The following is a 25,991-nucleotide window of genomic DNA, read 5'->3' as shown; positions in this document are numbered from 1 at the left end:
AAGACTGCTTAATCACCATGAGACTATATAAAGTTGTTCTAAAGAAAAGCTAGAGCTATCGAGACTAATCACGTTACTGCCTAGTCATAAATCCAACCTGACACCAGATGAGAGTGACAACACCAAGAGCTGGACTCCTATCCCAGGCCACTGCCTTGTTTCTTGATCTCAAATATGATCCTCTACTATATAGCCAAAAACCTGAGTGGCTTTTGTCCCTGGTTCCTAAGAGGGAAACTCTTAAGTCCCTGGAAATTCCCATGTAATGGAAGTGTTATTGTTACTCATGAGCCCCTTACATCACACCTGAGTTGATGCTAAGAGATGAGAAGACTCAGCTTGGGGCTGATCACCAGAAAGGCCAACCACGTGATCAGAGGGCTGTGGCTACAAGCCAGCCCCGTCTTATGGAGAGGAGGGGCCTTGAGACTGAGTTCATCCACAGGGCCAATGACTGAGTCAGTCCTGCCTACGTAGTAGAAACGCAATGAAGAAAGACTTTGCACACCAAGCCCAGTGGGGATTCCTATGAATACTTGGACACAACGATGTTCCAGGAAGGCGACATACCCTAAGTCCCACAGGGAGAGGGCATGGGAGCTCAGCATTTGGACCCCTCTAACCTCACGCTCCATGTCTCTTCATTTGGATAATTCTTCATTTATTTATATTCTTTAAAATAAAACTGTAATCCTAAGTATAGTACTTTTCTGAGTTCTGTGAGTCCTTCTAGTTCATTATTGAACCTGAGGGACTCATGGGACCCCCTCAGATTTGTAGCCAGTCAGAAGTGCCAGAGGCCTGGGGACCCTACTTGCAGTTGACATTTGAAGTAGGCGCAGTCTTGTTGGGGACCATCCCCTTTAACTTACGGGATTCACACCAATGCCAGATGGTTAGCATCAGAATTCTACTGCAGTACACCACCTGGTATCGGAATATTCCTCTCACACCTATATTTCCAATCGATTCAAGTGCTGCATCCTGGCTCAATACCCAGGTCCAAATAACAACTTTTATCTGCTAAAATTTACAACTGCTAATGACTACAAAAGTTCCGCCATTCAACAATAGTAGTTGAAATGTATTGAGTAATTGCTTCCCCAGACATTGTTCTAAGACATTCGACATGTATTCACTCAATCCTTAAAGCAACCTCATAGAGCAGGCACTGTCATCATCCCCATTTTACAGATGAGAGCATGGAGGCACAGTGAGGTTAAGGTACTTCCCAAGGCCACACAGTAGCGGGGCCAGGATTCAAAACAAGTTTCTCTGTCTCTAGAGGCCACCCCTTAGCCATACATACATCTAGAGGAAAAGGAGAGAGAGCCAGCTGCCCACCCACCCGAGGGAACACGGCCACTGCGCTTCCCCACCCCCACATGCCCCCTCTCCATCCTTACCCCAGTCACATGCTCCTGTCCTTGGGGATGAATATGTGCTTTCCGATGGCAGAACTGGCCAATTTCATGGCTTGAGAAAACTGATGTTGAGAACACAGATAGCACTGGGGGAGATTAACTATTTCACTGAAAGTCTTTTCCAGCAAAAACACAAATTAACAGCTGGATGGTATAAGATGTAAATGAAAGTGACAAATTTCACTGCAACAAATAAACAGAGTCAAAGCTATCCCCTTTCATATCATCTCTGTCACCACATGCAGAACCTACCTGTGGTTGACACCAGTGCCCTCTTCCCTCATTTTTTCCTATTATTTAAACTCTAAAGTGTTAAATGTTTCTTCATTTTTATTAAATTGATACTACAGTTTGATGTTTTCAATGTGCTTAGCACTGCAATTAAAACCTCAGGCAGTCATAGCAGTTTTTCAAATAGAAATTATGTAATCAGGACATCAGCTGGCTGTCCTTCCGTTTCAAGCACTCCTTCAGTAAATATTTTGAGCATTCTAGGAACTTGAGACTCAGCAATAAATATGAGAAAGTCCCTGCCTGCCACTGGCACAAATGCCTGACAACAGGAGAGAAAGTCAAAGGAGCGACAAGCAAGTATGTGTTTACGTGCACACGTACATAATTTCAGGAAATGAGTGACATTTAAAAAAATAAAGTACATAGATCTGAGGGAAGTACAAGAAGATGTGTGTGGTGGGAGTGAAGCCGATCACGGGAAGGACAGCGGGAGATGAAGATGGAGAGGGCCCGACCACTGGGAAATGAGGCAGCCAACCCTCATCACTATCCCCTCCCGGAACCTCAGCCTACGCCGCCACCACCACCGCCTTACCCAGGCCAACAGTCACTGCCCAGCAGCCTACCTGACATCTGTGCTTCCCCCCTTGCCTCTTAGAGCCAGTCCTCCCCACACGCTTGTCCTTTCAAAAACCACTGTTGGGGAAAATATGGTGTCAGTCCCTATGCTCTAGTGTGTGAGGAACCAGTGGCTGAAAGGTCTTCTGGCCTGGGGGCGGGGTACTCAGCCTACTTAAAGGAATTCAGGCCAAAGCAGGAAGTGGGGATCTCAGGACCCATAGGGGAGGGGAGACGGAGAGAGAAGGGAGACCCGCTCGCCCTTGCGGCTGTCTTCAATCCTTTCACAGTGGTCAAAGCAACTTTTCTTTTCTCTGGGCAAGGGTAGTGGCTCTGAGGGCAGGGTTGCAGTGAGTCACAAAGCCTGCTAACCTCAGGCCTGGGAAAGGGAATGTCTTTCCGAGGTGGCACTGTCGCAGCACAGCAGAGATCAGCAGGTGCAACCTTCGTGACGGACATCACTGTCATGGCTGCTCAGTCTTCACTTGCCTCCTTTCTGCCCGTCAGTCTGAGCAAAGCTCCCTTGTGCCCAGGCCAGTGGGGAGTAATCCACGCAGAGTAACAACCACTCCACAAACAGTCAATGCATTCCGGATGTGGCGGTCCCCAGACCATCCATGCTGATCTGCCCAATTCTCCCATGCAGAGAGAGGCAGCATTGAGGACTGTGTTTTGGGATCAGTCTTTTCTCTTATTTTCCTTCTCTGAAGTTGGGAGCAAGGAGCCGTGCTGTGTGGGCCATAGGCCTCAGGCAATGTGCCTCTTCATAATTCCGGGGTCCTCAAACTTGTGAAGGGAGCATAGCCCCTAAAATCACGGGCTCTTGGGATACCTGGGCATCCTGCAACATGGAATCCCCTTCTGACTCAGGGAAAATCCAACTGGAGGAACGGCATGTGTTGAGGCCAGAGGCCTCCGCACCACAAAAAAAATGCAGGAAATACTAAAAATGCACACCCCTCTGCTCTCCTACTAAATGCAATTTTTCCTTGGTTACTCATTTCATGACCTGCTGGGCACTCACAGGCAAATAAGTGACTGCCAAAGAGCAGGTTAGGGAAAGAAAGACTTAAATTTGAAAAGCTCTATCCCATCATTTACTTTCTTTTTCTGGGAAGTAAATAAACACTGCTATGATCTGATTCTAGGAACCTTTACTGGGCTGTAGTGATCATGTAAAAATGACAGTTATCTCCCTTAAAGGATGATAATTAATATTGCCTTTACATAACCCACTTTTTTTAAAACTGATGTTTTCCTGCATCAGCAATCAAGAGGGTAATCAACATCACTGTCAGGAATATCTCTGAGAGATGAATGCCTTCATCAACACTTGCCCGTACAAGAGACATTCCTTCTTCAAAAACAAGGGGGTGAAGATGGGGGAGTAACGGACATGGTTCTTACCCCACAGCATTCTTGGATTCCCTTGCGCCTGTCACAAAGCCACAGGATGAGGTTCTGCCCGTACACTCAAGGCTTAATACAAATGACTGGGGTACAAAGAAAACTCTCCCTGCCTCTAGGGGTAAAATGCTCGCCTTCCATTCAAGTGTTTTGGGGAACCTCTGTCAGGCGCTGAGTGTGGGATGATGACAAGGTATGATCCCTGCCTTCAAACTGTAGTAGGGAGACAGGCATGTCCATGAATCAGAATATAACATAAAAATGAAATCCACCCATTGGTTCAATGGGTGTTTGTTAAGCGCCTGTGTGGGAAGGACACCACTCTGGATGCTGGGCACACACCAGGCCAGTGGACAAATGCAGGAGTACATTGTAGACACAGGTATCGCCAAGAACACAGAAGAAACTCCTCCAACACAGAAGAAGCTCTTCTCATCCTATCTAGGAGGATCGAGGAAGAAAATCCTGCAAGGAATCTTGGAAGATAAAAAGAGGATGATGGAGGAAGGCCTCCACAGCAGGGAGAGTCTGTGAATGGAGAGAGGCACCAGCAAACAGTCCCACCCAAGGCCACAGTTCCCCTGCCAGCCTGGACTGCACGGAGGTGCAAGGCAAGTCCTGGATGGCAAGACAAGGTGACCAGGGACTTTTAATGCCACCACAGGACTTACAGCTACCTGTACCTGAAGAGTGACTTCAAAGAGACTGAAGCTCAGGAGTGTCATGATCCCGTTCCCATCTCAGATAGAAGTTTCTTAATGTCTTTATTTGCAAGCATTGCCTCTCCTGCATCAAAGGTTCCAAAATGCAAAACACAGGCAGATTAAGCAAGTGGACACAAAAAAGTTTCAAAGAATAAAGCATATAAGACTCTTCCCTGTTCTAATTCGAGAATTAGCTAGAAACCACTGCAGGGATGAAAGAAGATGTTTTCACAACCAAAAAAGTAAGTGAGCCAAGACCACCTTCTCAGAGACAAACATCCCTGACTTAACAGTTCTGCTAGAACTGTTCCTTTTCATCTCTGCTGGAATCAACAGAAGTTGCGTAGCAAATGCTTTTCCCGTCCCACGTGGCCTGCTGCCACATAACACCTCGGTAGGAGCCACACCAACTTCCCAACTTGGCCACCACAGCTCACCGTGAGTAAGCCAGCCTCTGACAGATCCAGGAAGGAATGAGAGTACATACTCTCATCATGGATGACGGTTGTAGAGGAGGCTGTGTTTTCTAAGTAACAGTTTTATGTTAACATTCCCAAAAGCCTTCAAACTGAGTACTAAATTTTCCCATAACGTGAAGGGCAATTTCAGATCCCCATGGCCCAAACTTCAACCATGAAGCCTCCCATCCGCTCCATCCCTATAGACAAGACATACTGACTACCCAGAAAATGGTATTCTGAATGCAAAACACTGATGCAATAAGACTCCACTATAATGTTAGGGTTTCCAACCAACATGCAATTATAAGCTTCTACATGGTGTATCCAGCTCACTGACTACACTTTAAGCCTATAAACTACTATGGCTGCAAATGAACTTGATTGCTTCAATACACAAAATCCAGTTTAACTTCTGTACAATTATTTGCCTTCCAAATAAAATTCAATAGCCCAACAATTAGTAACATAATTTGGGTGTGGTCTTTATTACAGAAGCAAGCATTTTAGATGTTACTACTTGAAGGCCAATGCTTCTATTAGTGAGGCCACACAAGAAACAGGGTGGGAATTTCTGTTCATCTGCTGCTAAAATCGCAGGATGTTTTATTTAACTGCCACGTTTTAGAATATTTCAAGTACTTCCAGCCAGAATCAAAACCCAGAGATGTGTTAAAAATTAGTCTTCTCTTTATGTACTGAATACTTAATTCCCTTTATGTGACATCCAAAAACAGGCAAAACTGATCTGTGCTATTGAAATGGTCAGTGCTCATGCTTGGGCCGGGGGCGAATGGAGATCTGCACAAAGGAGCTTCGGGGTACTGTTCAGTTTGGCTTCTTGATCTGGGTACACTCACACAGGTGTGTTTGGCTGTGGCAATTCATCATGCTGTATACTAACAAGGTATGCACTGTTCTTTATATATAATTCAACAAAAATGTTTTAAAACATTAAGGTGGAAGGAATTTTGGCTGCTATCACAAAGACATTAATAAGTCAGAATTTCAATCCTATGTAGCATTTGAAAGATCTCAGGTTTCACAAGGGACAGAAACCAGATCAACAGAAATAAGGAATTGCTTTTGCTGGGCCTGCTTTCATTCTCTTTCATTCATTTTCCTTAAATGTCTCAAGCCTCCTAACATGACATACCTAGCATGGGGACACACAGGGCTGATCTCTATTTAAACATTCCCTCCCCCAAAGGACAGAATTATTTCCAGCAACAATCATGCAATAATCAATTATTATCATATTCTTGATTAGCTAAGACAACCATTTAACAAGAATGTCAATTTTAAAGTTACTTCTAAAATTCAGGAAAACATTTCTTCTATGAACTAAAGTATGCACTCAAACAACATTACACCTAAGTGTTCCACTCTTTCATTGTTTTAAATTTTAATCAGATAAAAACTGCAAAAGGTCACACAGAGTAACAGAATTTAAGAAACTCCAGTTCCATTTCTTCATCTTCAACTGCACTCATTGTTCATTAAAAAGCTCTATTTACACATAGAAATACGCTATACTGTATTCCTGGTATCATGCACCAAGGGTTAGAAGCATCAGCTGCACCTGAAGCAAGCTCCAATTGTGAACTGTCAGGAACTCACTGTCAAAGAGACATGTACAGCTCAGCACGTGTGTGTCAGGGCCAGGGCATGACAGAGAGTTCTCCAGATACATTTGCATGTAGAAAATAATGTTTATTATAGAGTAAGTTTAAAAAGTGTGCTCATCTAAGAATTCAGAATTGCCCACACACTGTGATAACAAAAAAGCAGATCTGCTGAACTTGGTTTTACTGTTTTTAGTCTCTACAGATAAGTACCACCCTGTGTGGGTACCTGGAGAAGACCACTCCCACCCCAGGCAAACAAAAGCCTTCCAAAAACACAAAATCAACGTCAAAGTTCAGATGAAAGCTTTTGTGTTTCATACATTAAACCAACTCTTCAGTTAATATTGAGGGAAGAGCAGGGTTTTTCAAACTGAGCACTACTGCCTATTTGGGCCAAATAATCCTTTGCTGGGGGTTGTCCTGTGCATTGTAGGAAGTTTAGTAGCATTCCTGGCTCTACCCACTAATGCCCTACCCCCATCCTCTACCCAAGATGTGACAAATGTGCCCTAGGAAGCAAATTCAGTACCTGTTGCAAATCCCTGGGGTAGAGGTTAGAACACCAGTGGAAGAGTGCAGTAAATCCTCCTGTGTCAACAGGTTCTGTGAATCTAAGCAAAATGACAAAACGAATTTTAGCATAAATTCATTGATAAAAATGAGAGTTAAGTTTCTATAGCATCTCACCACCATTAAAACAAAACAATGTTGAATGAAAGGATGTTATTTGAGGATTTTCAAGATTTGCTATATACCAGAAATGAGGTACAGTGATCACCTTACAAGGAAGTCTTTGTTTTGTTTTGTTTTGTTTTGTTTTTAAAGATTCTATTTACTTATAGAGAGAGGAGAAGGGAGGGAGAAAGAAACAGGGAGAAACATCAAAGTGTGGTTGCCTTTCATGTGCAACCTGGCCCGCGACCCAGGCATGTGCCCTGACTTGGAATTGAACTGGTGACGCTTTGGTTCACAACTCACACTCAATCCACTGAGCTACACCAGTCAGAGCAAAGTCTTTGTTTTATATAGTACATTTATAATTCTTAATATCTATATCTACTTCTTATCCAAATACAAATTGAATAACAAACAGAAGCTAGAAGAAGGCAGGAACAACGTTTAAGTGAGAAAGTGGACCAATGACAAAGTTGCAGCAGCCCTCCAGTTATTTTCCCTCTATTTTCTCACTTATTTCCAAATATTCCCCTAATGAATAGAAAAAAATTAACATCTTTCCCAAAAAGTCATTCGAGCCCATGGGAGATTTTCTATGAACCTGGAAGTAAACAGTCTATTTAAAGAAAAGTATTCTCTACACACAATTCTAATCTCCGTGGTTTCTCCAGATTGATGCAGGACGGAAGCAGCAGCTACCAGGCACACAGCCCCAGAGACTCCCCCAATGGCAGCCTTGGTAGCGCAGAAGAGCTGGGGATTCAAAGTCAGGAAAACCTGGGTGTGAGCCTCTGTTCTACCACTTTCTCATCCTGGGACCCTGACCAAATCACAGCCTCCCAAGATGCCAGTTTTTATTTATGAAGTGCAGGGTAACACTGCTGTGAGAACTTAGTCATTCAAAACACATGGAGGTTTTTATACAAATGTCAAATATTGTTACCTTTATTGCAGGATTATACACATCACAATTCTCAAGCAGAGAACTGTTGGCTTTACCAACAGGAGTTTTATCACTGAAAACAGCACTAGGGCTGACTCCAGCAGCATTAGCAGCAGATTCGGGAGGGTGTAAAACAGTAGGATGCAGTAGATACGAAAGGCAGTAAAGCGTGGAGGTGAAGAGAGAAGAGCGGGCAACCAGGCTGCCTGGGTTCTGATCCTGCTGGGTGACCTTGGGCAACATGCTTGACTCTGTAGGCCTCTGTCGCTCTAAATCGGGAGTAACAGTAAGTAGCACAGTCAACTTTTTTTATTCACAGTATTTTTATCCTACAGAGTCACCACCGACACTGACTTGGCAAACACTGAACCGGAGAAGTACAGGGGTCGGTCCTTGCGAGCTTCTGGTCACAACATTTTTGTCAACTGATCAACATATAAGCATGTCACATGTGTTTCTGTGTTGATACCTTAATTAATATATACTGTTGATTCATTAACATTGAACTCACAGCCACAACGCTACAACTCAGGCTTGAATAAGTCATCTAACGTGTGCTTTCTACCTAAAGCATAGCACAGCTCTCTTGCACTTAGGAACACTAGATAGAACTTTAGCATGAAGCTCAGTAGCCATCATAAACAGCAAAATAACTTTTTTTAAACAGATCACAAATACATCCAAAATGGCACTAACTAGAGCACAAAGAGGACACGCATGAACAGTATGGGACCTGAAACCGGAAGGCAAAGGGCTGACCTGCTCCACCTCAGTTGGGAACGTGCCCATCAGGCAACTCGGCGTCTCCTCCACTTCGTGAAAGGTCACAAAAGCACTGTAACTACTGACTTTAGCATTACAAATAAATTTTTTAACACAAGTCTGCAAGTCTGCAAATTCAGAATCCACAAATAATGAGACTGACTAACCTGCCTCACAGAGCAGCTGTGATGGTGTAATGGGTTAACAGGCACACCTGGGAGACACTACAGGCTCGGGGCCAATCAGCAGCACCGTGAAGCAAGCATCAAAGTGAGTCACACGGACTTTCTGCTTTCCCAGTGTACATGAAAGTTAGGCTTACACTACACTGTATTCCATTAGGTGTGTAATAGCATTATGCCTAACAAAGCAATGTAGGTACATTAATTTAAAAATGTTTTCAGTGCTAAAAAATGCTAACTATCCTGTGAGCCTTCAGCAAATTTTACTCTTTTTGCTGGTGGAGGGTCTTACTTTGATGCCGACTGAAGCACAGGGTCTACGAAGTGCACTGAAACAAGACATGCCGTACAGATGAAGCACTCCCTTCCTTGCACACAGGGACCACTCAATGGACGTTAGCTATTACTGGGGAGTCAAATACAGGGCGGGACAAAAGTAGGTTTACAGCTAGTCATATGGACAATAATTCAATAATTAATAAACAATAATACAAGAATAAACTCTGTGTTCTGCACACTCACAACTGTAAACCTACTTTTGCCCCACAGTGTAGGTCAATAAAAAGAATTCACAGGGTATAAAAAGCATAACAAAATTATAGAAAAAAGAACTTTAGCTGGTAATAGGGAACCACAGATGCAAGAATATATATGGCTTGAAGAAACATCAAAAGTCAAAACTCAAAATTTCTTCCTTAAGCAATCTCTCACTCAATCTGTTTCTCTTCCTTCCTTTTAACCAAGAGGTCACAATCCCCGTGCCAGCCATCTACCTCTTTGCTCTCAAATCCATTCTCTGCACACCCTGTCCTTTTTGCAAGGCATGCAAGGAGAGGACATGTCCCAAACACCCTTGCCAACTGGTTTCCCCGCAGGTTGGCCTGTGGGAGGCACCAGCAGAAGCTGGAAGGGCAGGCACACAAGATGCCAAGGGCTCTCACTCTCCTTCCATCTGTCCAGGGTGCAGCTCCTTCCTGGAGACCCCACTTCCATTTCTGATAATGCCCCTTACTCCCATCTCTTCTGCAGCCTTCTAGGGTGGGAATATCTTCCTCTGGCTGCGAATCTCTGGGTTACCACATACCCTGGGCATCTCACCTCTTCCATGACCTACATAGCTGGTTTTTACTAGTAGATTCTCAATCCAAAATGCCTAGTCCAGTTCTTCAGTCTGACATCCTACTAAACACAGGCTCTAGGAGAATGCTACACCCTGCAATTCTGCCAAGAACACACCACACACCCTGACACTCCCACAGATCTCACCTTTCACTGTCTGCTCTCAGATTTCTCTGCATTGAGAGCCAATAAAGGTGTCTTTTTTTTTATTCATTGCTGCAGGAAAAGCGTACTTATAAAGATATTAGAGCCACTTCAGCTTTTTACCAAGTTATATTACTTCAGTATGGGCTACTGGCTTCCCCTGAACCAAGGCTTCCCTCCACCTAAGTGTCATTTTCTTTTTGAAGACTAGCATTATTCACAACTTACAAATACCTTGATTTAAAAAAAAAAAATGCAAATACGACCTACGGCACACACCCAGCTGACTCTCATAGTCAGCACTGGCCACTCCTGGCTGCTGACAGCGGCCTGCACGAACGCTGCCCGTTCATTCCAGGGCAGCTTCTGCTCTCTCTTCCTTCCACTGCTTCTTAGCCCAGCGCATAAAAACGGAATGCCTGACTGTAATCGGGGGAGGCACGAAAGAGGAATACATGACTTCACTTGGAGAAAAGAATGCCACGGTGAACAAGATTCTAATGAGTGAGTCAGAGAAACGGGGGAAGAGGGGCGACGGTAAGTGCTCACTGCTTGCTGAATCCGCGTTCTCTTCTCCCTGGACACAGAGCCAGACTTTGTTTCCCCAGGAGGCGAGGCCAGGCGACTGAGCTCTTGGCAAGGGGATAGGAATGGGAAGTGACACCACTTCCAGGCCCGGTCAAAAAACCCTCCATGCTGCTCCTCCGCCTGTTCCCTACTCCCAGCCAGCTGGGATGAGCAGCGGCACAGGGTGATCCCAGAGGGCCCGTGCTCCAGAAGTCGGGCCTCTTTAGCCCTGGTGGCTAAATGACTTCTTTAAAGGGGCTCTTCCCCCACCCCCCACCACCAGTCTAAAACTGTGGACAAAGAAAATAACTATAGACAGACAGACATAGATACATGCGGAGGCCCATTTGTTGTAAGTCACTAATGCAGGACACACACCTTTCAAACGACCTGGTCAGACACCTGGTCAAGGAGGCCAGGGGATATGTAAAATAATCTCCCGCATGCTCCTTCCAGAAGGATCCTAAAAGGAGACCCACTGGGGCTAGGGACTCAGGAATCAGCACCTGTCGTCCCAGTCCTACATTCCTGTCAGGGAGAGCAGAACCACGCTGAGCAACCACCACTTCGTAGCACAAAACCCATATTCGGAAAGGTCAGGATGGGCCTCCTAGCATACAGGGCAGACACAGACCTGAGACCCACACCTCCTGGGTCCGTGTCACTCGGGGGGGGGGGACCGGGGGCGAGACCACAGGGTGGGGGCAGTCCACAAAGGGTTTCTGGTCTGTGAAGAAAGAAGTGCCAAAATTGAGGGTAAGTGTAAGTGTTCTGGGAAATTTCGTAACAAGCTGATAGGATAATTTCATGTTTTTGAAGCTAATAATAAAATTAAAGACTTGTTACTTTGAACTTTGTTATTCTTTTATTTCATTTTTCTAGTGATTGATTTTTATTGTAGCAGACCACAATGGCTTAGGATTTTTCAAAACTGTTCAGTTACTGCAAGCACCCCAAGTCCCCAAACTCTTCAGCTAAATTCCCAAGGCTAGGGTACCCCTTCCCCAATCCCTCCTGCCTCGTCCTCACCCGGGCTCCCCTCAGTCCTCCTCGCTCAGCAACTCCCCCACCCTTCCTTTCACAGTGGCATTTCTTGTTACATGGGGGTGGTAAGTACTCTGCAGACCCCTCCAATGTGTAAGCGTGGACACTGGTTCCTGTAAGCCAGCTTGAGGCTCAGAACAAAACAAAGAGTTAAGTGAATCATCAGTCATCCATCAGCACAGCTAAAACAACACGGGCTCTGGTCCCAGAAAATGGCTGCGTTGAAGACCAGAAACCTGTCAATAGGTCTTACCTACATCAATTAACCTTGGCAGAAGCCTCAGCCTGCCCGACAGATGCTGTCAATCCATCACCCCAAACCTGAAAGGGGAAGTGAAATGGCCTTCGCCTCCCTCCTCCGGGGACATGGGCACACATGGAGAAATTCCACACTGGTCTGGGGAGAAACGAGCGGCCACTGAGAAAGTGAGCTGCCTGCGTGTGGTAGTAAGCATGACGAACTGTTATGGGGAGAGAATGAGATGTGGAGATGGCGTCAGCCCTGGGGAGCATCCAGGTAAAGGACTGACCTGTCCTTTACCAGGGAGTCCTGCGCCAGCTAGAAAAGAGAACTGAAACTCACACGCACCTCCCTGGAACTGAATGGGGAGAGAAACAGATGGCAAGGAGGAACAGGACGTAACAGGAGGCACACAGAAAACCGGAGGTAAGGGCGGACCCACACAGCACCGGCCCTCCGCAGCGCGTGGGTGTGCTGCCGCTTTGTGTACATCTGGGTTCCAGGCAGACCTCACTTTTTAGAATTTATGGGGACAAAAGGACAGTCACTTCCACAGAGGCCCACATAAGCATCTTTTACAGTTAATAAGACATGTGATTAGTGAGATCAGAAAGGCAGGGAATCTAAGGGAAAGTGTGTGAGTGTTCTAGTAAGTCTCTGTGTTTGTCTGGATATCGCTCGTCTGGTTATTTGAAATATTTTAAAATTCTTAAATACTGTTTTCAAGCAAAGCCAAAAAACAGACACAAGATACTGTTTTGTAACCTTTTGCCATGAATCGGGAATTCTGATTAGATGCAGTCCAAACCGGGCACGCCTGAAAAGACAGCTGCTCTGCGGCTCCACATCTGGCCGGGTGACAAGGCCAGTGGTTCTCCACACCCCTGACCTCTGCCCCTGCGGCTCTGCCTTTCACCTTTCCCTGGGCCAGGAGGGAAGCAGGGTTGCCTCCACCACGCCCCTCTATCAATAGTGGGCCATGGCTATCTGGAGTACCATCTGAGGGACTCCAGGGCACTCCCTGGGCCGAGAAAGGGGACTCAGATGCAGCACCAACTCGCACCACAGGCAAAGGGCCAGGAAGGTGGCAAACACCCCTCGGCTGACCATCTTCTCAAAAGAGAAGAGGTCACCATCTTCTCAAAAGAAAAGAGACACTATCAAGCTGGCTCAAGAGCTTGCTCCTGCGCACTCCTGCCTGGCAAACTATGCACTGGGCCTAGCTCCGCAGCACGCAGAAGAGGTCGGGCACTCACATTTCATGAGACGTGACTTATGTCTCGAGCACCATAGGCAGAAATCTGAGCACAGGCAGTGAAAGTGTTTCATTTTAATCACTTCTACGGCCTGTTGTGTAAATCCCCAATTCTGTCATGCCTCTTCCAAGATTACTCATCTTTGACATCAACAGGAAAACATAATTAACTTTAAGTCCCATAATCTGGGATTGTTGATTAATGTATTTCCATGTCAGCACTACCAGGATAAAAATACAGTCATGTGCCCTGGCCAGGTGGCTTAGTTGGTTGGAGCACCGTCCCATGCATCAAAAGGTGGCAGGTTCACTCCTCGGTCAGGACACACCCAGGCTGCGGGTTTGATCCCTGGTGGGGCACAAGCAGAGGGGGCCAATCAATGTTTCTCTATCCCCACGTGTGTCTCTGTCTCTGTCTCTCTCTCTGTCTCTCTCCATCTCTCCCCCCGCTTTTATTCCTAACCCCCCTTTCTCTAAAATCAGTGAATATAACCCTCAGGTTAAAAAAACTTTAGAATGTCATAGCTCAATGTATTACATGTTCATGGTAATGCTGATGTAACAAACCTACTGCACTGCCAGTGTGTGAAAGTACAACACACAACAACTATGTACAGTACATAATACTTGATGGTAAGTGGCTGGTTTATGTATTTACTACACTTTGTATTGTTAATTTAGAGTGTACTCTTTCTACTTATAAAACAGTATGCTGTACCATGCCAGCAGTATGCTGTGTTTATCACGTCTCTCGACGGCATCATTTTCTTTTGTGCTAGATTTAGTGTCTTACTGCTTTGTACAATAATGTGCTGTACAAGCTTGTAGCCTAGGAGCAATAGGCTAGACCACCCAGGTTTGTGTAGTATATTCTATGATTTTCATACAATGGAAAAATCACCTAACAATGCATTTCTCAGAATGGGTCCCTGTCATTAAGTGACACATGACTGTAAAATGAAATCAACTTTTCTGCACCTTCTTTACACTCATTTGTTCAGCTCATCATGTTGCCGCGTGCCAGGATCTGTGCTGGCCCCCGGTGGCATGAGGGGCATCAGGTCCAGTCCTAGCCCTTGGAAAATTTACAGTCTAGACAGAATCACAGGTGGCAAAATGTGTTCCAATTTCATTCTGGCCTTTCTCCACTTTCTTTGGTAGTATTTGTTCACATGATCTATTGGGGTAGCTTTGGTTTTCATTTTACTTTTTACTACGAACACAGCATCTTTCTCTTCCAGTCGTGCATCAAGAAGCGAAGCTGAGAAACTGGTTCTTCCTGAAATTGGGGCACAAAAGACCAGGTACAGGATCTACCAACCCATGTGAGGAACACCTTCCGACCTCAGTTTTCTTACATCAGTTTCCACAGGCTCTACAGCAGTCAGAGCTAAAGAGTCACTTGTTCTTAGAAACCAATAATCTCCTGATGTAAATGGACTCATGTGGCTCCACACACATCCAAGCACAAAGCCAGGACAACTTCTTCCTTCCTCCATCAGAAGACATGATTTTACAATACTGGAGAACAGAGGTCTGCTTCTCTGCCTTCTGGAAGACCCAACTCTTTCTTCTCTCCTGGAAGTTGCCAAAGTATGGTGTAGAAGCCATGTGCTTAACGTTCTGAAGGCTACTTAAAGGATTATAGGAAATGCAAAATCATCTGTGATGTGGCTTTCAAGTTATAAATGTCAATGACAGCTAAGTCTGCTACACTGGGAACTCTTCCAACAACAGGTTGACAACAACACAATTCAATCAGTCTGGAGAAGGCTGAAAGACAGATGCTCTTTCAGTAGTTATTCCTAAAGGAGCCAAGAGGCCTCCCCAAAGGCAGCTAGGTATGGTGTGCCGGGGGGTGCGGAAGGTAACAGCATATGTGGTGGCAGACAGACAGAGCCCAGGAGTGTCACACAACACCAACATGTCTGCCTGTTCCATAAAGCCTGTCAGCCACACACAGCACAGAACTGAGAGCAGGAGGGAGATGCAGGTACTACCATAAAACAACCCACAGCACAGGAAAGGCAGAAAGATGCTCATCATTCCCACAGAATCAGCCAGAGCAACTAGGTATCAGGGACCAGAGACCCAGCTCCAAGTCAGCAGAATGTCACCCTGTGACCTCCAGCTGCCATGCCTGACAACTCCTGGAGTGAACAAATGTCCCTATCTGCTACACTACACTAATTTCAGAACAGCCCCTCGAAGGTATTGTTCACGTGGTCAGTCTCTGAAATAAAGGTCCATTTCCACTGAGAAATGTGTGTGTGTGCATGTGAGAAAGTGGGGTGGGGAGGGGGATAGATCAAATATGCTTGTTGCATCTCAGACAAAAATCCTTCATCTTTAGAGATTTGAAATTCCTTTGAGGTTTTGAAGAAGACACTTCCTGTTTTTCTGGTTTCTTCCAGCAGGACAAACTCTCAAGGTGACAGCTAGAGAGCAGCCTCTGATAAAACTCACATGGTCACATAATTTTCTAGCTCTAACATCAAGGCTTTCATTCACATCAGACATTCGTCTGCTTGTGAGACGCTGGAAGTTTTTAATCCTGTGATGTTAGAGACAAAGTTTGTTCAAAGACCCACACACATAAAAGAAATAAGAATTAGGAATATTTAATGTTTCATTCTGTTGGCCCTATAACCTTGACACCCAAATCCAATCAGCCTATGATATCCAAATATTCTACTCCCAAGTTGCATGTCTCATTCACCAAGGTAACTCTGAAGGGCACCCTGAACAGTGAGTGGTTTCAAGTGCTGCAGACTATTCAGACAGGTAAATAAGAAGTATTTAATAAATTGCTTCCTCCAAAAAATATGTTCATGACTGAGGACTTGAGGAAAATGTAGTCCTTGAGCAAGTTCCTTGATACAGACACAGTTCAGTAACTGTACAATCTTTAGGAGTCACCCCCCAGTCCACTGCCTTTTCTCACATCTACATTCATGACCTTCTGTGGTCTGGGTGGGGCTGCTCTGACGGGGCTAGCCCATCCATGTAAGAGTACCTAGCCATAAACAAGATGAATAAATGTGTGTTTGATGATGGCTCCATAAAGTAACAACTGGCCTTCTGCTCCACTCACTTTACTAATTCTACACAGATGAAATATCCCTGCCCAATTATCACAAAAGATCAAGTCCACCAGGCTTTAACCAGATAGCCAGACATGTCCTCTAGGGATTGGGTTACACTGGTAGACTATAGTGTCTGTATTTTATGGTTCTAAACGTTAACACCTGGGTCAACTACTTGGCCCTCTCCCTTCCAAGGTCAACTGTCCTGGATCTATGCTTAGTCAGGTAAATGTATGCTTACTATAGTACTTACATGGCCTGACTGATCCTCCTTCGATGTCCACTTTAGAACAGTAGTCACTCCTGAATTCACAAGGACTGAAACATTTTTAAGTTTCTCCTCTTTAAGGACTTGATTCACTGCAAACAGGCTGTCTAAAAGCTTCTATGAACCTTGCTTCTTCCATTTTGGAACCCAAGTGACTTTTAAGATAGTCTCCTCCCAAGAAAGGATGCCTAAAAATAGCTAGGTGGGGGGCCATGTCACTTCAACATCTAGAGGCATTTGTCTAAAAACTTGTATTACCTCACTTGCCAGGATCCAGATCCATCCATTATTAGTTCCATAGGAGTAAGGCTGCATTTGGCAAAGACAGAGCATCTGCACAGAAGTGCTCTTTGTTCCGAATCTCAGGAGGCATTAAACCAAAGCTTTTACCAATCCTAAAGCTTTCCGGACTCAACTACACTAATATATATACACATTGTCCCAAGTATATTTATCCACACAATTTTAACAACAAATAGCTCTATTATAAAAAACTAAGGAATCTGCAATATGAGATAAAGCCAACTGAATTACACGCCTGTTCATTCAAATATTAACAGACTACTTATAGTCACTTTGCCTTGAAGAATAAACCCCCCCAAAACAATGGAAAGCAATTTTAGAAATATATCTACTATGTGCTTCCATGCAGCTAATATTTTCCCTCTAAAAACACCTTTATAAAGGAAGGAAAACATGTCTTTTAACAGATAAATAGTGTGTGTTTCTGATATTGTAAAATCTAACAGCAGAGAATTATAAAATTGAAAGAGCTCAACAGGGAGGGAAGCAAGGAGAGAGAGGGAGAGGAGGAGGGACAAAAAAATAAAGGCCATGCTGCACAGGCCCATCTGCACGCTGATTGCCCACAGGTCTTCTGAGAGGAACCAACTGGTCTACCTTCTATTTATGAACCTCATGTCAGAACATGTACCATTTTCTACTAGAAAATGTCTGAGAGAGTTTTGTTATTTTTAATCTAACCCAGCCAATTCCTTCCTTATATGGTCTGTAGCATATAACAACTCCTCGCGGCATTAACATTTTTGTCTGTGTCAACAATCTCTGAGCAATACCAGAAGGTGGCAAACTGGGGCAACTTGGGAAAGCAGACTCAGCCCTCAGTCACTCCAAATCTGCCGTTTCCACAAACAGTCTGCCCTCAATAAATGCTTACCAAAGAAGAATGGCAGGCTGGAAGGGACTGAGTCAATGCCAGTGAGCAACGTGGCTGCCTTTTTATACCAGCTTCTGTTTAAAATAGTTTTGGGGGTAAAAGACTGATTTCTGCAACTAGATTATCACAATACAGAAAAAGTTGCTAAGTCCAAGAAGTCCAATTATCAAGACATATTTTGAGAAAAAAAAAAAAAAACGGACTCATAGATATAGAGAACAGACTGACGGTCGCCAGAGGGGAGGGTTTGGGAAGTGGGGCAAAAAAGGTGAAAGAATTGAGTAGTACAGACTGGAAGTTACAAAATAGTCAAGGGGATATAAAATACATCATAGGAATTATGGTCAGTAATATTCTAATAACTATGCATAATATCTATTGGATACTGGAAATGTCAGGGAAAATACTTTGTAAAGCATGCAACTGCCTAACCAGTATACTGTACATCTGAAACTAATACAAAATAATATTTAAAGTTAAATGTAATTTTTAAAATCTAAAAAAACAAAACAAAACAAAACAAAAAACCTATGAAGGCTTCCGGCCAAGATGGAGGTGCAGGTAGATATGCTTTGCTTCCTCATATAACCAAAAGAAGGATAACAACCAATTTAAAAGCAAAAACTACCACAACTACCAGAAAATCAAACTAGATGGAAGTCCAACAACCAAGGAGTTAAAGAAGAAATACTCATACACACGAGTAGAAGGAGCAGAGATGGACAGCTGGGGTAGAGAGTAGGAACAGCAAGGCGGTGGGAGAGAACACGTGGCAAGGCGGTGGCTAGTGGACCAGGCAGGTGGCAGACCGGGCAGTCCCACATTCACATGTGGATAAACTGGGAGGAACAAGGGGGGGCGTGAGACAGACCGAGCAACTCAGAGTTCCATTGCTAGGAAGGAAAGCTTTAAAATCTCTGCCTGTAAAAATTGGTGGGGGTTGTGGTAGTGAGAAAAACTGCTAGTCTCACAGGAGAGCCCGCTGGAGGGGACCACAGGGTCCTAGAACATACACAAGCCCACCCACACAGGAATTGGCACCAGAAGGGCACAATTCACTTATGTATAGTGGGGGAAGTGACTGAGGGCCTGTGGAGAGCTGAACAAGAAGCATTGTTCCCTTTCTCACACCTCCCCCAAATACAGTGCCACAGCGCAGCAAAGAGGGTTGCCCCACCCTGGTGAATACCCAAGGCCCCACCCCTTACTATGTAACAGGAGAACAAAGAAATATGGTCCAAATGAAAGAACAGATCAGACCCACAGAAAAAGAACTAAGTAACAAAGAGATAGCCAACCTGTCAGATGTAGAGTTCAAAACAATGGTAACCAGGATTCTCACAGAAATGACTGAGTATGGCAACAAAATAAAGGAAGAAGTGAAGGCTATGCAAGGTGAAATAAGTAAAAACATAAAGAAGTGAAGGGAAGGAAACCGAGACTCAAATCAACAATTCGGAACAAAAGGAAGAAATAACCATTCAACCAAAACAGAATGAAGAAACCGGAATTCAAAGGAATGAGGAAAGGCTTAGGACCCTCCGGGACAAATTTAAATGTTCCAACAAATTTGAATGTTCAAACATCCAAATCATAGGGATGCCAGAAGGCGAAGAGGAAGAGCAAGAAATTAAAAACTTATTTGGAAACATAATGAAGGAAAACCTCCCCGATGTGGCAAAGGAAATAGACACACAAGTACAGGAAGCTCAGAGGGTCCCAAAGAAGTTGGATCCAAGGAGAAACACACCAAGGCACATCATAATTAAATTACCCAAGACTAAAGATAAGGAGAGAATTTTAAAGGCAGCAAGAGAAAAGGAGATAATTACCTACGAAGGAGTTCCCCTAATACTATCAGCTGATTTCTCAAAAGAAACCTTGCAGGCAAGAAGGGGCTGGAAAAATGTATTCCAAGTCATGAAAGGCAAGGACCTACATCCATGATTACTCTATCCACAAACTCTATCCATTACTCTATCATTTAGAATGGAAGGGCAGATAAAGTGCTTCTCAGATAAGGTCAAGTTAAAGGAGTTCATCACTAGGCCCTTCTTATATGAAATGTTAAAGGGACTTATCTAACAAAAAGATCAAAACTATGAACAGTAAAATAACAACAAACTCACAATTATCAACAACTGAACAAAAAAACACAAAAACTAGGCAAACAACTAGAACAGGAACAGAATCACAGAAATGGAGATCACATGGGGGTTCTCGGTGGGGGGAAGGGAGAAGATGGGGGTAAAAGGTACAGGGAATAAGAAGCATAATTGGTAGGCACAAAATAGACAGGGGGAGGTTAAGAATAGTATAGGAAATGGAAAAGCCAAAGAACTTATATGTATGACCTATGGATGTGAACTAAGGGCAGGGGTGGGCAATGCTGGAGGGAAGGAGGGTACTGGGCAGAAGGGGATAAAGGGGGAAAAATAATGAGACAATTCTAATAGCATAATCAATAAAATATACTTTAAAAAACTATGAAAAATAAATATAAAAAGACATATTTTGAAAAAACAATCCTAAGCATCTTAGCCAACATCAAAATCACCTCATTCACCTGTAGTGGTATAGGTTAATAAAATGCCTCAGACCTAAGTAGTATCAACCTATACTTTCAGTGCTTTTATTCCTTTCTGTGTGTTTTCATAAACATCTCATTTGGTACTTTGGCAATTTTCCTTATGAGTTCTTGGATCAAGTACGGGGGCAGTAGGTGGCATGAATCACATCAGTAGTATCAATTCTAAGATTCAAAAAATGTTCATGGTGTGCCAAAAATGAAAGTTCATTATTCTGTACCTCCTCCTATGCTTTCAAACCTGGATTTATTTTTCTTTAATAATGCAATAATTAAGAATTCAATCTTGATTTTACCTTAAGAATCAGACAAGCTACTCCTTGAGTCACAAGAAAACTACTATATTACCCTTGGCTGTATGCATCAGCAAAATTCATGGTCTCCAAGGAACCAAAGGCCATCCACTTCTATCCTTAGCAAAGCTCTACTATCCAACTAATCTTAATATAATTTCCTGCAGAGACAAGGATATAATATTAATGAAAGTTTATAGCCATTTCTACCTATATCTATAGATAAAGAAAATGTTGAAGGAAGTCCTTTCTCTTTCCTAATTTTCAAAACAGAATCACTGTTCATCAACTTTCATACAACTTTCATCAAGATTTTACCCCAAGGTATCTTTTCTGGGGATTAACACGTTCCCTCAAACTCTTCTTGGGCTTATGTTTTGATTTTCCTTCCTGTTCTTAATTATACCAAAACTGTGAAAGCATTTGTAAACAGAGATCGTGGGAATGCAATTCAATCTAGAAAAAAGAATAGACAGCAATCACAGGGGGCAAGCAGTGAAAGAGGAGCTAGAGAAAACTGAAACTCCACTTTCAAGTAACATTTTTGCCTCTTTCGTTTTATATTTTGGATAAAATATATTGCAGGTGGCCCATAACATAACCTAATGATAAGCTCTGCACTCTAGGGTGGAATTCTATTAGAAATCTGCATTTTAGTTTCTTGCCTATATCCCATCCCTCTTTCCAAGCACCTCAAAAAGTGGGCAAGGATAAAGCAAGCATGCTCAAGCACCACCCCTGCAGTGTCTCCTCAGGAGCTGAAGACACACGGTGGCCAATTCTAAACTTGTGGGTCTCACACTTCCCCTTGTCCCCTCATGCCTGTCTGCACTGGAACCTGCTGGGTTGACCCCTTTTCATTTACAGTCAAGCGTTCATCCTCTTATCCCCAACGGCATGTCTCACCAAATAGAATCTCAGAATCTTGATGCAAAGACTACCACGGACATAACTTAAAGCAGGCTTTTCCCCTCATTCCTTCTTTTCCACAGCTAATAAGCAAAGGTGGCTCATTGAGAACACCAAAGCTGTCCCATAGTTATTCACGTGAGAAAACACTTAAAGGGATTCTAAAACATCTTCATGCCTAGAGAAAAGATTTGAAATGATAAGATCACCTAGTCGTAGTCACTAGAAACAAATCCTGGCCATGTTCATAAGCTTTAACTCGCTTAATCTTCCGTATCGAACATCAGATGGTCAGATAGAAAAAGACCCTATGATTACAATATGGGTTTCATTCAGCTTACATCTGATGGTGGGCAGAGCTGCTAAATATACCACACAGTGAAATTTTGCCCAGTTTCAAACATCTAGAGAGGTCTCTGACGTCAGAACTTACACAATCTTCACCTTAAATGCATTCAGTTTGACCACACTTCACACTTTCTACCACCTTTCCGTGTCAGTGAGGTCTCTCATCAAGCTTTCACTGAAAGCTTCCCAAAATATATAATCAAATCTAAATCTGTCCCATACTGCTCACACTGCCTGAACTCAAACACACTCACAAACCATGAGGGCAACCAAGTGCCTCTCCAAGCCTCTGTATGCTCGTGCTTACGTCAGAGGTAATCACAGTGCGTCAGTCAGAAATGACGGCGGGATTCAGGACTTAACACATCCAAAGAGTATAGCCGCCACATCAGAGGGGCAGCAAACCCTCCACAGATATTAGTGATTATTATTGGGCTTGCCATTGCTGTAAGAGGATTATAAATTAACAACATAATAAAAGGACAGTTCTAGAACCAGAAGCCTGGAATTACAACCACTGGGGGGTGCCCAATGTGCTAAATTTTCATTTTGCTGACAGCAGTTTGGTAAGTTAGGTGTCACAATGATGACGACTTAGTGCTTGGGGCCTAGAATACCCACACTTAAAGTGATGGTCCCCAGGTAACCAAGTACGTTTGACCTACACATGAGAAAAAAAGGTATTCAAACCTTGTAATTTCCAAATTCATCACTAGCTTGGGTTATAAAGATAATACTTGTAGCTGACAAAGTTCATCCAAGATTTTACCAAGATGGCAGATGACAGGGCCAGGAGTGCTGGGAAACCAGTTATCTAGGTTTGCAACTGGTTCTAATGTTCATTTACAATGTCACAAAGAGCAAATCGCTGTTATAAAACCTGCACACCACCCCAAACAAAATTTGGTATTTTCATTAAAATTATTTTAACAGGTGCTAGGGAATTAATCTTAAAATTCTCTTTCTGGAATCATCCCCAAGTTACACCTGGTCCATCCCTTAGCTTAATGGTTCCCATCGTGCAGTTCCTGGACCAGCAGCAGGAACATCATACCTGGGAAGCTGTGATACAAAATCTCAGACCCCCACACTCCCCTGACCCAGGCCAGCAACCTGAACCAGCCCTCCAGCACACTCAAAGGCAGGCTTAGGTTCAAGAACCACAGCCAATAGGCTAATACCATGTGGACTGGGGTATCACTTCAGACAGCTCTTTTCCTTAAAATACTATCTGGCATTTTTCTGTTCCTTAAAAACCTGCTATAGGATGATGTCAACTGTTCCTTTCTATTTTTAAATCCTCATGATGAGGCTGAGGATGATTCACTCGGTGCCTTATGTGATCACTTAAATAAAATAGTAAGTCTCCTTCTCTCCTGCCCCTAATGGGAGGTGACTGCTGCTTGCTATTTCTGATGTAATTACAGCAACAATCCAGTAACAAAAGTCTGTCCTTTATCAACCTCCACAAAAGCTGTAATAGAGTTGTAATTATAACGCTCCATTCTTTTCCATAATGTGTTCAGAATAATGTACCCTTTGAAACTGATCATATCACATGTCATAACAAGGGAACACAGAACCCAGATCAAATTTAGCTGATTGTAAACAGAGATCAAAACTACAAGTGTTTGGTAACCCTTTCCAACTGACAGGAAACAAGCGTGCACTAACCATTTTGCTTTACCTAACTTATCTCAGGGAAACATGGAAAAAAAAAACTGATTTAACGCTCACTGTGGGCCCCGAGTCAATCTCACAACTGAAAGGTCTTATCACCAGACACCACCCATCATCTAATTATCAAAGCAGGAAGCTTTAAGGTGCTTTTCTTAAATAATAAAGAACCCTTCTCTATACCTTTAAATTGTTGCAGTATGTCTTAATTCAGAGAAGTTAAATTTCATACCTGCTGTGAAATCTCCTGATAAATTGTGAATACCAACATACTATTAATTTCCCTTTCCTTTTTGATTAATTTCATACTTATGCTGGGTAAGAAAGGCGAGATTAATGATGTCGGGAGAACAATGTTCAGTTCTTGTAAGATACTAAATCAACCTCAAGTGTTCAAGTAAACAGAACCCAGATAAGGAAATAATAATGGAATCATCTCTAGGAGGTGTCCAAGGTACCATGCAAGTAAATGCCCAGAAACCCAGGAAGTGTTTAAGCTGTAAATTCCAGTGAATACTCTTATGGGACAGGAGGAGAATGAAAGCTGGAATTCTGAAAACCACCATGTGCACAGCTAAACTTGTCCCCTTATCACTGACTAAAGAGTTGGTTGGGTGGGTTTACCACTATAATTCTCAATTTTCCAAGGGTGCTTCTGTGTTCTATTTCTTAGTCTCTTCACACCCTTGTCTTCTCTCAACTGTCTCTGCAACCATCTCAGGACTCTCAGCTGGATACCTGTGAAGAAACAGGTCTCTCTCATCTGAGGATATGAGGAAAATGAGTATGAACTCAGTTTCACTGCACAGGTTTAGACAGTCAGGGACCTTGGTGTGCATATGCTAGCCCTATCCCAATAATAATGCCCCCCTTAATGAGAGCCCGCTATGTGCCAAGACACTAATAGTCCTGTATAAGTCATCTAACATAACAGCTCTTCGAGGTAGTACGATTATATACATTTTGCAGATAAATAAACAGAGACTCAGAAAGCTAAATACCTTGCACAGGGACCCCCATCTTCATATAGAGCTGTCTGGCTCCCACACCATACTGCGTCCTTTGGACCCTGAGTAAATGGGCCCTTTACTGCTGCCTAGACATTATTCCAGAGGACCTGAGAGCTGCGAGCATGCCGCCCAAGAAACTTCCCTGCCTACTCCAGCTCCAACTGACCCATGTCTTTTTTGAATTCCAACATTTGAATACAGTCTCTATGCTACTGAATATAATTCAATGCTATTAGATTTTCAGCTATCCACTCTAAACCCTCTGCCTTAAATCTCCCCACACAAACGAGCCTGCCCAACAAAGACAGCCAGCCAGCCAGCTCCTATGTGCAGCCCTCGGTCATCTCTGGCCATTGTCGAGGGCAGTGCTCACCGATGGCAGCCCCTACTACATGAGGTTATTTAAATTTACATTCATTAAAATTAAATAAAATAAATGCAGCTCCTCAGACACAGTAGCCACATCTCAAGTGCTCAACAGCTACATACGGCCAGGGGACAGACCGCACAAACGTAGAACGCCGTGGCAGAGAGTTCTACTGGACGGCACTGGGAGAGCGCTATTTCAAGACAGCACCTTCCCATCTAACGGCCACCAGCGGCGGTGGAGGAGGACACTCTTCGCCTCATAACTAGTTAACGGCTGCATCAGACTAATGGTGGCCATACCTATGTGTCTTTAGAGATTGTCTTTTAAGAAAGAGTATTCCTTGAGAAGTCACTTGGTAAATTTATACATAACACAAGCAGTCTGACCAGATAGAACAGAAAGCATCAGAGATGAGGGGCATTAAGAAAGAATCATCATAAGACCTTCCATTCGGCAATAACCACTCTGTGCAACTGTAGGTCAGGAATCACCAGGGGCAACCCCACCACACACACGTGCACCACCACCCATGCAGGGCCTCCCGGAGGCACATCCTCACCAAAGCTCTCTCCAGGGGAGAAGTTAATCTTTGCTATTTCTCCTTGGCAAGACAAAGTCCCCAAATTTGATCTCTTCTTTCTAATTATTAAAGAGACCAATGCAAAGAAACTACCTTTTAAATCACTATTTCCTACCCATCGCTCTCACTTAATTGCTTCACTAAAAGTAGGATAATTAGCAATGAGACAAGTTCTTGGTGACAGTCTAGCAACAGGCTAGAAAAGAGAATCTCAGTCCTCTTCGTCTCCTCGGTGACACCTTGGAAAGAGTTACTCAAAAGATTCCCAGGAATTAAAACCC

General features: G+C 43.6%; 1 protein-coding gene across 5 annotated transcripts in view; it reads right to left on the bottom strand.

Moving 5' to 3' along the window:
• MGAT5 (alpha-1,6-mannosylglycoprotein 6-beta-N-acetylglucosaminyltransferase) overlaps nucleotides 1–25,991 on the bottom strand; it is a 337,231-nt gene that overhangs the window by 272,042 nt on the left and 39,198 nt on the right. For 3 of the 5 annotated variants that reach the window (XM_036023647.1, XM_036023648.1, XM_036023649.1), the window contains exons 2-3: nucleotides 16,745–16,794; nucleotides 7,003–7,084 (exon numbers count right to left, since the gene is read on the bottom strand). The gene's annotated coding sequence lies outside the window, so the exon portion shown is untranslated. The remainder of the gene's footprint in view (nucleotides 1–7,002; nucleotides 7,085–16,744; nucleotides 16,795–25,991) is intronic. The other 2 variants (XM_036023650.1, XM_028508375.2) reach the window with 2 other exon arrangements.

This window comes from Phyllostomus discolor, chromosome 4, assembly GCF_004126475.2.
Source record: "Phyllostomus discolor isolate MPI-MPIP mPhyDis1 chromosome 4, mPhyDis1.pri.v3, whole genome shotgun sequence".
Lineage (NCBI taxonomy): Eukaryota > Metazoa > Chordata > Mammalia > Chiroptera > Phyllostomidae > Phyllostomus > Phyllostomus discolor.
This window is presented reverse-complemented; position numbering and strand designations above follow the sequence as displayed.